General features: G+C 42.8%; 1 protein-coding gene across 1 annotated transcript in view; it reads left to right on the top strand.

Moving 5' to 3' along the window:
* Window positions 1-6,809: 6,809 nt before the first annotated feature.
* The window catches only part of LOC100136309 (estrogen receptor alpha 2), a 32,581-nt gene continuing 27,000 nt past the window's right edge, over window positions 6,810-12,390 (top strand). The window contains exon 1 of the mRNA XM_090242382.1: window positions 6,810-7,107. The gene's annotated coding sequence lies outside the window, so the exon portion shown is untranslated. The remainder of the gene's footprint in view (window positions 7,108-12,390) is intronic.

Below are 12,390 nucleotides of genomic sequence, written 5' to 3'. Positions count from 1 at the left end.
CTCATTGTTGAATTTGTGATTTCCAACTTTGTTGTGTAATGTTTATGGCCGATGCGCACTGATACTTTTCATCTATAATTTCTCTTCATATGACAAGGATTGATTAGCCAGTAGGTTGTCGACTTGATTCATGATGATGACTGCTAGCTAAGATTTTAAAATTATGTGGCCAATGACCTCCACCCTTCTTGGAAGGTTACTTCTAATGTAACTCTATGGCAGCTTGAATTTTCGAGCTCTCCCTGTAGATTTTGCGGTGACGTAGGGTCCCCATGAGTGACAGAACACTGATCCAACCACGGCGCAACTAGAGAACATAACCAACCCCTAGGCTCCGTATTTTCCGATGGCTGCCCCACCACCACAGAAAACACCTAGCTAGGCTGAAACACCTGCATTTGGTAGCTGCCTTACTCAAGAAAGCAAAAAAGAGACCACGTTTGTGTATGGCTTTATTAACTCAATTATTTTAAAACATGTTTACATTGTCTGCAAACTTTTATATTTGACACGTATTAATGCCAAAATAACATGCAAAACAGGCAACAACAAAAAAACAAAAACCGGTAGGGCTTTTCCCTGAACGACGGGTCGCCACTGCAAAGAGGTTAGAACTGGCAGTGGTGTAAAGTATTTACCCCAAAAAACTACTTAAGTACTACTGTTATCTGTGCTTTACTTTATTATTTATATTCTTCGCAACTTTTACTTCACTACATTCCTAAAGAAAATAATGTACTTTTTACTACATACATTTTCCCAGACACCCAAAAGTACTCTTTACATTTTGTATGTTTAGCAGGAGAGGAAAAGGTTCCAGTTCACACACTTGTCAAGACAACATGCCTACTGCCTCTGATCTGGCGGACTCACTAAACACAAATGCTTTGTTTGTAAATTATGTGTGAGTGTTGGATTGTGCCCCTGGGCCTCTGTACATTTAAAAAATAATACATTATTTTGCCATCAGGCTTTCTTAATATAAGCAATTTGAAATGATTTGAATTTGAAGTATATTTTTGCAATTACATTAACTTTTGATACTTAAGTAGATTTAAAACCAAATACTTTTAGACTTTACTGGGTGACTCATTTTTACTTTTTATATTAAGGTATCTTTACTTCTACTCAAGTATGACAATTTGGTACTATTCGACAACTGAGAATAGGAGAGCCATCTATTTTTATAGTACACTAGATAACAGCGAACATGGGCCGCGGCAGTCTAAACATACCTGGAGGGCAATACAGCATTATGTCCACTAGGTGACGGCAAAGGGAACTCTCTCAACCCTACAGGAAAAGTGAGAAATCCATATCTTAGTGGCCTGTAGTTTGTAAATCCCAAAACCTTCCCTTTGGTTTAGTTAGACGGTCCCCTTTTCTAATTGAGGCCGGAACATGATCAATACCTAAAACTTGTAGGAAGGCATGGTCGCCATGGTGTAAGAACTTGTAGTGCCTTGCCATGGGGTAGTCTTCAATGTCTACCCTTATGGCGTACTTGTGTTCCATTAAGCGGTCTTGAAGGTGTCTCTTACTCATGGACGTTCAGTCCAACCGTTATAATCAGGGCTGCAGTGCTGCGGGTGCACAGCGGAGCGGCTCTATGTCTCTTTTTAGAATGGTGCTTTGTCTTGCAAGATCACTTCATTATTAATTATATTCTTCATAACAAACCAAATATAATATCATGATAATATCAGGCTACTTTTATACCAAAAACACCATGTAATTTCTTATGACAATTTAGGATGATTGTGCTGAAATGCTGAATTTTTGTCCTCATGCGGTGGCTGTGTTTGACTTCATCTTCTCTAAAATTCGATTAGTTAGGCTAGTTAGTCACCTTTCCTTACATCATTCAAGAAGATCGACATGAATATTCCCATGAAACGGATTGGGATAAAATGGTTAGTATGATTGCAGCATGGACGTTTCACCTGTAAAACATGAAGAATTATCCTTCACGATTGACCGTGATGATGTCATAATTTACCATAAAATGGGCGTAATTTGGTGTTTTAGGATCTGAAAAATAAAACAAATTCCTCTTAAAGGCATAGGAAATAATGCAAGTTGGATGATGCAATGTATGTAACCTATATTCTAAAATGATTTTATACAATAAACTTCATGTTGGTACTAACTTTCATTCAGAATATATGGCTTAATAATACAAAATGGTGCTCCGGTAGGCTACCAAAAAATACCACTAGACCACCGGTTAAAATAAAGGTAAAGCAATTTCCATGTGTGGTCAGCTGATGATTCCAGCACCATTTTGTTTGGGAAAGCGTCATGGCAAAGCATGGGAACTCATCTTGATAAATCTACACACATTAGGACTATAGCCTACCTGATGAGCTTCCCTGATGTTTTCCTGAACTTTCCAATACTTTTCCGATGCATTTCAGTAACTTAGCCTACTGACGTGAAAACACATTTGACACCTTTCCAATAGACTATTCAAGTCATTTGACATATTTTATTGTTTAAAAAGTTCATGAGGCCTACATCGTTTCAATAGCAATATAGTTGAAATCACTATTGGCTTCATTCATTTACTGAATCTATTCTCGTAATTTTATGCTAGGCTACATGCTGATAGATTATTTTAAGTATTATTGTAACAGTAGGCCTACCTACACAATAACCTCTTATGGGGTTACTGATCACAATCGATTGAATGAATGATAGTAAGTGTTGATACATTTATTTGGCCTTGGCGAGCACAGCACATGGAAGAAAACAGCGCTGCAGGAAGGGGTGCTGAAAGTGCTGCGGAAAAATGTAAATACATTTGCGTGACCCGAAACACTGGAGACCACTCGGAACCCATCTGTCCTCTTACGACGACATTCCCAAAGCCGGTTGTAAATCCGGATGGCCAGAGTGTCAGGGTTGTCCCGGGAAGCCAGTTCACCCTTGAACGTCACCGAGTCTGTTCAGAATGTCTGAGTGAAGTGCCTCTGTATTAAAGGTCGACCGATTAATCGGAATGGTCGATTAATTAGGGTCGATTTCAAGTTTTCATAACAATCGGAAATCGGTATTTTTGGACCCCGAGCCGATTTCCAATTTTTTTAAATTATTATTCTACACCTTTATTTAACTAGGCAAGTCAGTTAAGAACACATTCTTATTTTCAATGACGGTTAACTAGTCTAACGCTCTAAACACCTGCTTCTCATTGCACTCCACGAGGAGCCTGCCTGTTACGCGAATGCAGTAGAAGCCAAGGTAGGTTGCTAGCTAGCATTAAACTTATCTTATAAAAAACAATCAATCAATCACTAGTTAACTACACATGGTTGATATTACTAGATTATCTAGCGTGTCCTGCGTTGCACATAATCGATGCAACGGGGGGGGGGGGGGGGGGGTGGTATTTAACAAAAGTGCATTTGCGAAAAAAGCACAATCGTTGCATGACTAACCATAAACACCCATGCCTTTCTTAAAATCAATACACAGAAGTATACATTTTTAAACCTGCATATTTAGCTAAAAGAAATCCAGGTTAGCAAGCAATATTAACCAGGTGAAATTGTGTAATTTCTCTTGCGTTCATTGTACGCAGAGTCAATGTATATGCAAGTTTGGGCAGCCTGTCTCATTGTGAACTAATTTGCCAGACTTTTACGTAATTATGACGTAATATTGAAGGTTGTACAATGTAACAAGAATATTTAGACTTAGAGATGCCACCCGTTAGATAAAATACCGAACGGTTCCGTATTTCACTGAAATAATAAACGTTTTGCTTTCGAAATGATAGTTTCCGGATTCAACCATATTAATGACCAAAGGCTCGTATTTCTGTGTGTTATATTATAATTAAGTCTATGATTTGATATTTGATAGAGCAGTCTGACTGAGCAATGGTAGACAGCAGCAGGCTCATGAGCATTTTTGTGCGTTTTGCCAGCAGCTCTTCGCAAGCACAGCACTGTTTATGACTTCAAGCCTATCAGCCTAATGGCTGGTGTAACCGATGTGAAATGGCTAGCTAGTTAGCGGGGTGCGCGCTAATAGCGTTTCAAACGTCACTCGCTCTGAGACTTGGAGTAGTTATTCCCCTTGCTCTGCAAGGGCGCGGCTTTTGTGGAGTGATGGGTAACGCTGCTTCGAGTGTGGCTGTTGTCCATGTGTTCCTGGTTCGAGCCCAGGTAGGGAGAGGAGAGGGACGGAAGCTATACTGTTACACTGGCAATACTAAAGTGCCTATAAGAACATCCAATTGTCAAAGGTATATGAAATACAAATGGTATAGAGTCCTATAGAGTCCTATAATTCCTATAATAACTAACCTAAAACTTCTTACCTGGGAATATTGAAGTCTCATGTTAATAGGAACCACCAGCTTTCATATGTTCTCATGTTCTGAGCAAGGAACTCAAACGTTAGCTTTTTTACACGGCACATATTGCACTTTTACTTTCTTCTCCAGCACTTTGTTTTTGCATTATTTAAACCAAATGGAACACGTTTTAATATTTATTTGAGGTTAAATAGATTTGTATTGATGTATTAAGTTAAAATAAGTGTTCATTCAGTATTGTTGTAATTGTCATTATTACAAATAAAAATAAAAAAATTGACAGATTATCGGTATCGGCTTTTTTTGGTCCTCCAATAATCGGTATCGGCGTTGAAAAATCATAATCGGTCAACCTCTACTCTCTATTCCAACCGCTCTCACCCGCGAGCGTCCGAAAGTCAATGGCGTAATCGGCTACGCTCCGGCTTCCCTGCTGAAGCAGTCTTTGAGCAGCGTTCCTGCCACTGATGGGGTGATCAGAAACCCTCATCTCCTAGGTGAAGCTTTGCCAATTAAAACAAATGTCTGATTGTTGCTCCCATATGGCCGTGGCCCAGGCCACAGCCCGTCCTGAGTGCAAGGAGATGCCACTCTGGAACGCTCGGTGGGAAACGATGCCTGCAGCTCGAAGACCAGAGAGCATTGGAACAGGAACCCACAACACCTCTCAGGATGCCCCTCAAAGCCCTCCGGTGCCGGGAGATGAGGCTCCCGTAGTGAGGAAGAAGCTGAGCTGGTAGGGAGTGGAGGATTAGGAACAGCCACAGGTGCAGCAGCCCGTTGCTCCAGTCTGTCCTGTCTGCAGAGCGGACACAAGTTCTTAAATCATCCGACAATGCAGCCGCGCCTCATGGTGGCCAATCACAGTTCCACGGTGGGTGAGAGCCGACTGTAAATGGAGCCCTCCAGTGGTAACCTAAGGAAGTGCACTCAAAATCAAACAGAAACTGTAACAGATTGGACGCTGGGCATTCAGGATAGAAAGTTCAACCCTGGTTTCATCAGACCAGATAATGTTGTTTCTCATGGTCTGAGAGCCCTTTAGGTGCCTTTAAACAAATTCCAAGTAGGCTGTCATGAAGAAGTGGGCTCCGTCTGGCCACTCTACCATAAAGGCCTGCTTGGTGGAGTGCTACAGAGATGGTTGTCCTTCTGGAAGGTTCTCCCATCTCCACAGAGGAACTCTGGAGCTGTCAGTGACCATCGGGTTCTTGGTCACCTCCCTGACCATGATCCTCCTCCCCTGATTGCTCAGTTTGGCTGGGCGGCCAGCTCTAGGAAGAGTCTTGGTGGTTCCAATCTTCTTCCATTTAAGAATGATTGAGGGCACTGTGTTCTTGGGGACCTTCAATGCTGCAGACATTTTTTGGTACTCTTCCCCAGATCTGTGCCTCAACACAATCTTGTCTTGGAGCGCTATGAACAATTCCTTCGACCTCATGGCTTGGTTTATGCTCTGATATGCACTGTCAAATGTGGTACATTATATAGACAGGAGTGTGCCTTTCCAAATCTAGTCCAATCAATTGAATTTACCAAAGCTCGATTCAAATCAAGTTATAGAAAAATCTCAAGGATGATCAATGGAAACAGGATGTTCCTGACCTCAATTTTGAGTCTCATAGCATATGTAAATCAGGTATCTGTTAATTTTTTATAAATTAGTAAACATTTCTACAAACCTGTTTTCGCTTTCTCATTATGAGGTATTGTGTGTAGATTGATGTGTGGGAAAAAAATATGAAATCAATTTTAGTATAAGGCTATAACGTAACAAAATGTGGAAAAAGGGAAGGGGTCTGAATACTTTCCAAACACACTGTATATCTAGCAATAAACATAATCTGCCATAACAGTACAGTGACTCAAAAATGATAGAAATTGCAACAACTTAGCAAGCTAGTCAACTGATAGGCAAAATGTGGCTAACAGTTGTTTCTTAGCTAGCTTGCATATAAATGAGTGCATATAATGCTGTACCAAGACAAAATGTGGTCAGGATAAGAAAACAAATACTATTCTCACAGTTCTTGCATTCATGCACAGTGAAGGACAAAACATATTAATAATGTTAGAAAACCAGAGATTCTCTGCACAGCCACAGGTGGCAAGCTGAGCTTGAGTGTTAGGCTAATTAACACTGTGAGCCCATGCTAGCTGTGAAGTTGTGTCACTCTTAAAGGGACAGGCCGCAATTTAGCTGCAGGAACACCTCTTTATACTTCTATTGGTACATTTTTAAGCTGTGACCCAGTACATAGATGGATGGCGGGGGGGGCTCCAGTACAGTGGATGGCAGGGCTGCTCCAGAACAGTAGATGGCGGTAATGCACCATGACGTTGGATGCCAACCACTGATAAACACCACAGAAGAAGAAGAGGCGGGGTTAACAAAGGTAGCTATAGCTAGTACATACCGGTAGAGTGTCCTTCACCCCTGACGGACAGGCATGCAGGGACGAAGGACACTGTGCGCTAGCTTAGCCAGCTAGTCCTAAGGAGGACTCAGGTGAACAGAAACAGAACTTTGAACGGAAGTGATCCATGCTGTTCCGGAGCAGAACTGTTACTTTAAAAACATGGAACCAGTTAATCATCGTATTTTACGTTTGTCTTTATCTGCCCCGCCCCCCTCCAAAGCATAGGCTACTGTACTGATGTTACAAGCTTGACACAAGATGGGGATAGAAACTCTTAAGCTAGAAGAATGGATTCACTTGTTCAATGCTAGTTAAGGATACTATAGGCCTTGTTATCATGTTTGACTTATTAACTACAAAAAGGTAAGACATGTTTTTAATTCTGATGCTGCTCTGCATACATAAGCATGTTAGCTAGCTAGCTCAAGCTTATTAGCTAGCTAGCTCAAAGGGCATTGAGTTACTCCATAGAAGCCGCTCCTCCTAGGTATAATTCCGATAATGCATGTAATAAGATGCCCAGTGCTTCAAGCCTCCTCAACCCTCTCTCGCTCTCTCGCTCTCTCCCACTCGCAACATTTCAGTTGCATCTTACACCATGGGCTACACTTGATGTCCATCACAACTGAAAACAACTAGCTTGCCTGCTCTATCCGCACTTATTGTTGAAGTATTTTAATGACCTAAATGTAAAACAAAAGTTTTTCACAGGTTAAAAAGGAACAGAAAGGAACAATATAAACTGGTACATTTTTGGGGTTTGAACCGGTTCAGAACTTTATTTTACTGGTCGAAACAATAGTGGAACGAATCCCCCAAAAAGTGTGGTTCTATTCACAAAATTATTTTCGGTTCCAACCCCTGGTAAAGAAAAAACGCTTGCATAGCGAAAAACAAGTAAACTAAAAGCTTAACATCTTCTCACCTATGTGAGAATGCTGTTCATCGACTACAGCTCAGCATTTAACACCATAGTACCCTCCAAACTCGTCATCAAGCTCGAGACCCTGGGTCTCGACGCCACCCTGTGCAACTGGGTACTAGACTTCCTGACGGGCCGCCCCCAGGTGGTGAGGGTAGGTAACAACATCTCCACCCCGCTGATCCTCAACACTGGGGCCCCCACAAGGGTGCGTTCTAAGCCCTCTCCTGTACTCCCTGTTCACCCACAACTACGTGGCCATGCACGCCTCCAACTCAATCATCAAGTTTGCGGACGACACTACAGTGGTAGGCTTCATTACCAACAACGACGAGATGGCCTACTGGGAGGAGGTGAGGGCCCACGGAGTGTGGTGTCAGGAAAATAACCTCACACTCAAGTCAACAAAATAAAGGAGATGATTGAGGACTTCAGGAAACAGCAGAGGGAGCAACCCCCTATCCACATAGACAGGACAGTAGTGGAGAGGGTAGTAAGTTTTAAATTCCTCTGCGTACACATCACGGACGAACTGAAATGGTCCACCCACAGACAGCGTTGTGAAGAAGGCGCATCAGCGCCTCTTCAACCTCAGGAGGCTGAAGAAATTCGGCTTGTCACCAAAAGCACTCACAAACTTCTACAGATGCAGAATCGAGAGCATCCTGTTGGGCTGTATCACCGCCTGGTACGGCAACTGCTCTGCCCACAACCGTAAGGCTCTCCAGAGGGTAGTGAGGTCTGCACAACGCATCACCGGGGGCAAACTACCTGCCCTCCAGGACACCTACACCACCCGATGTCACAGGAAGGCCATAAAGATCATCAAGGACAACAACCACCCGAGCCACTGCCTGTTCTCCCCGCTATCATCCAGAAGGCGAGGTCAGTACATGTGCATCAAAGCAGGGACTGAGAGACTGAAAAACAGCTTCATCTCAAGACCATCAGACTGTTAAACAGCCACCACAAACATTGAGTGGCTGCTGCCAACATACTGACTCAACTCCAGCTCACTTTAATAATGGAAATTGATGGAAATTGATGTAAAAAATGTATCACTAGCCACTTTAAACAATGCCACTTAATATAATGTTTACATACCTTACATTACTCATCTCATATGTACATGTATATACTGTACTCTATCATCTACTGCATCTTTATGTAATACATGTATCACTAGCCACTTTAAACTAGCCACTTTGTTTACATACCCTACATTACTCATATCATATGTATATACTGTACTCGATACCACCTACTGCATCTTTCTTTTGCCGTTTTTGTACCATCACTCATTCATATATTTATGTACATATTCTTTATCCCTTTACACCTGTGTGTATAAGGTAGTAGTTGTGGGGAATTGTTAGGTTAGATTACTCATTGGTTATTACTGCATTGTCGGAACTAGAAGAACAAGCATTTCGCTACACATGCATTAACATCTGCTAACCATGTGTATTTGACAAATAGCATTTGATTTGATTTGACAAGCAAAGCGTCAATACAGGATTAAGATTGAATCCTAATACACCGGCTCTGACGCTTGTTGGAGGTGGCAGGGCTTGCAAACTATTATGGACTACAAAGGGAAACCCAGACGTGAGCTGCCCAGTGACGCGAGCCTACCAGACTAGCTAAATGCCTTGTTATGCTTGCTTCGAGGCAAGCAACACTGAAGCATGCACGAGAGCACCAGATGTTCTGGATGACTGTGTGATAACGCTCTCAGTAGCCGATGTGAACAAAACCTTTAAACAGGTCAACATTCACAAAGCCGCAGGGCCAGACTGATTACCAGGGAGTGTACTCAAAGCATGCGCGGACCAACTCAAGTGTCTTCACTGACATTTTCAATGTCTTCCTGACCGAGTCTGTAATACCTACATGTTTCAAGCAGACCACCATAGTCCCTGTGCCCAAGGAAGCGAAGGTAACCTGCCTAAATGATTACCGCCCAGTGGCACTCATGTCGGTAGCCATGAAGAGCTTTGAAAGGCTGGTCATGGCTCACATCAACAGCATCCTCCCAGACACCCTAGACCCACTCCAATTCGCATACCACCCCAACAGATCCACAGATGACGCAATCTCAATCGTTCTCCAAACTGCCCTTTGTCACCTGGACAAAAGGAACACCTATGTGAGAATGCTGTTCATCGACTACAGTGCCCACGAAGCTCATCACTAAGCAAAGGACTCTGGGACTACGTCTGCCACGCTGATCCTTAACACTGGGGCCCCTCAGAGGCCTAGTCGCCTCCTCTATTCCCTGTTCACCCACGACTGCATGGCCAAACATGACTCCAACACCATCAAGTTTGCTGACGACACTGCCGTGGTTAGCCTGATCACTGACTAATGATGAGACTGCCTTTAGGGAGGAGGTCAGAGAACTGGCAGTGTGGTGGCAGGATATCAACCTCTCCCTCAAGTGGCCTGTACCCCTGCACACTGACTCGTTACCGGTGACCCCTGTATATAGCCTCATTATTGTTATTCTTATTGTGTTACTTTTTATTATTACTTTTTATTTTAGCCTACTTCTTGAACTGCACTGTTGGTCAAGGGCTTGTAAGTAAGCATTTCATGGTAAAGTCTACATTTGCTGTATATTTTGCACATGCGGCAAATTAAGTTAGATTTGATTTATATATTGAATTTAAAATGTTGATTAGCTGGGCATACTGGGCAATATGGATGCACATCTCTCAGTAAATAATAACCGTCATGTATTCAGCCAAGCCATATTATAAATAGTATTTTATATTTGAAAATGTATAAAAGGAAATCTGGGGGAGTCAGTTTGACTGGGCTTGATGCAGCTGATAAAATTAATAATAGTATTGTTATCTATAATTTACAGGTAGTATGTTTAAGTTTGTCAGTGTAGGAGATGCTGGATCATCAGCCAGTACAAGCACAGACTCATTTGATCCACATCCAGCCTCAGCAAGTACTAACACAGACCCAGTACTGGCAGCTTCAGCAAGTAAGATCACAGACCCAGGTGTAGCACAGGCAGCCTCAGCCAGTACTAGCACAACCAGAGGTGTACAGCCAGCATCAGATACAAGCAGCTCAGACCCTAATAGAACAGTTGCTGCGCCACCAAACTGCCCAGCATATTGGCCCCAGATCTTAACAACCTTTCTGAGGATTGGGTTAGTGCGCAGAGGTCCACTCAAACCAGGACTGGATTTTTATTACCCTAAAGACAAGTCTAGAAGAGGTTTCCATTCAGGCTTATTACAGAGACAGCTGTCAAATGGGGAAAAGATTACCAGGAGCTGGCTTTCATACTCAATTAAAAACAACACTGTGTATTGCTTTTGCTGTAAGCTCTTTTCTACAAAAGACTACAAAATAATAAAGGAAGGTGTGAATGACTGGTCAAATTTCAACTTATTCTAAAACACCATGAGGGTAGTTCTGAACACACAAACAATATGATTAAGTGGAGAGAACTTGATCTGCGCCTAAGTCGGGGACAGACTCTTGACCAGATACAAATGTCAGTTTTGGAGGCTTAGTCACCAGGAGCAAATATCCATTATTCTGAGAAGCGTGGCTTTAAAGGGAAAGCCAGAGATCAAGGAGTACTTCCTCGGCTTTGTGAATGTTGAGGTTACAACAGGCTTGAATCTGTCCACTGTCATCTTAGATAAGCTGAAACAGCTAAAGATTCCATTTGAAGATTCTAGAGGGCAAGCTTATGATAATAGGGCCAACATGAAGGGCAAGCACAAAGGAGTACAAGCCAGACTTTCCATCTACGGACTGAACATACTCTCCTGCAACCCGCCTCACCCAATGTGGTACGGCCTCTGCTATTTTGATACTTTAGAACCGGAACCCCCATCAGAGGCTAGCCAGCTAACTAGCCAACAGATTGTAGTCAGTTAGCCACTGCTAGTGGTCTTCACCGTTAACTCGGACACCAGCCAGCCTCAGCTAGGTCAATAATCTGCTATCCCCGGCCCGCTAGCTGTCTGAATCGCCATGTCTCCAGCTCGCCTAGTGTAGTAGCGACGACTGAATCGGCGTCTTCACTCACCTATTCCTACACATTGGACACTTTGATCACTTGGCTACACATGCTTCTCCCTAATGTCAATATGCCTTGTCTATTGCTGTTTTGGTTAGTGATTGTCTTATTTCACTGTAGAGCCCCCAGCCCTGCCCAATATGCCTTAGATAGCCCTTTTGTCGAACCCACATGCGGTGACCTCACCTGGCTTAACTGGTGCCTCTAGAGACAAAACCTCTCATCGTCATTCAATGCCTAGGTTTACCTCCACTGTACTCGCATCCTACCATACACTTGTCTGTACAGTTTGTTTTATTCACTGCTTTAGCACACTCCGCCAAACCTGATGTCCTAGCTGTGTCTGAATCCTGGCTTTGGAAGGCCACCAAAAATCCTGAAATCTCCATCCCCATCTACAACTTTTTTCGACAAGATAGAACTGCCAAAGGGGGCAGAGTTACAATCTACTGCAGAGAGAGCCTGCATAGTTCTGTCATACTATCCAGGTCTGTGCCCAAACAATTTGAGCTTCTACTTTTAAAAATGTACCTTTCCAAAAACAAGTCTCTCAACGTTGCAGCTTGTTATAGACCCTACCTCAGCCCCCAGCTGTGCCCTGGACACCATATGTGAATTTATTGCCCCCCATCTATCTTCAGAGTTCGTACTGTTAGGTGACCTAAACTGG

Source organism: Oncorhynchus mykiss, chromosome 8 (assembly GCF_057628025.1).
Source record: "Oncorhynchus mykiss isolate SJ-2025 chromosome 8, ASM5762802v1, whole genome shotgun sequence".
Classification (NCBI taxonomy): Eukaryota; Metazoa; Chordata; class Actinopteri; order Salmoniformes; family Salmonidae; genus Oncorhynchus; species Oncorhynchus mykiss.
The sequence above is the reverse complement of the archived record's forward strand: the minus strand, read 5'-3'. Positions and strand labels throughout refer to the sequence as shown.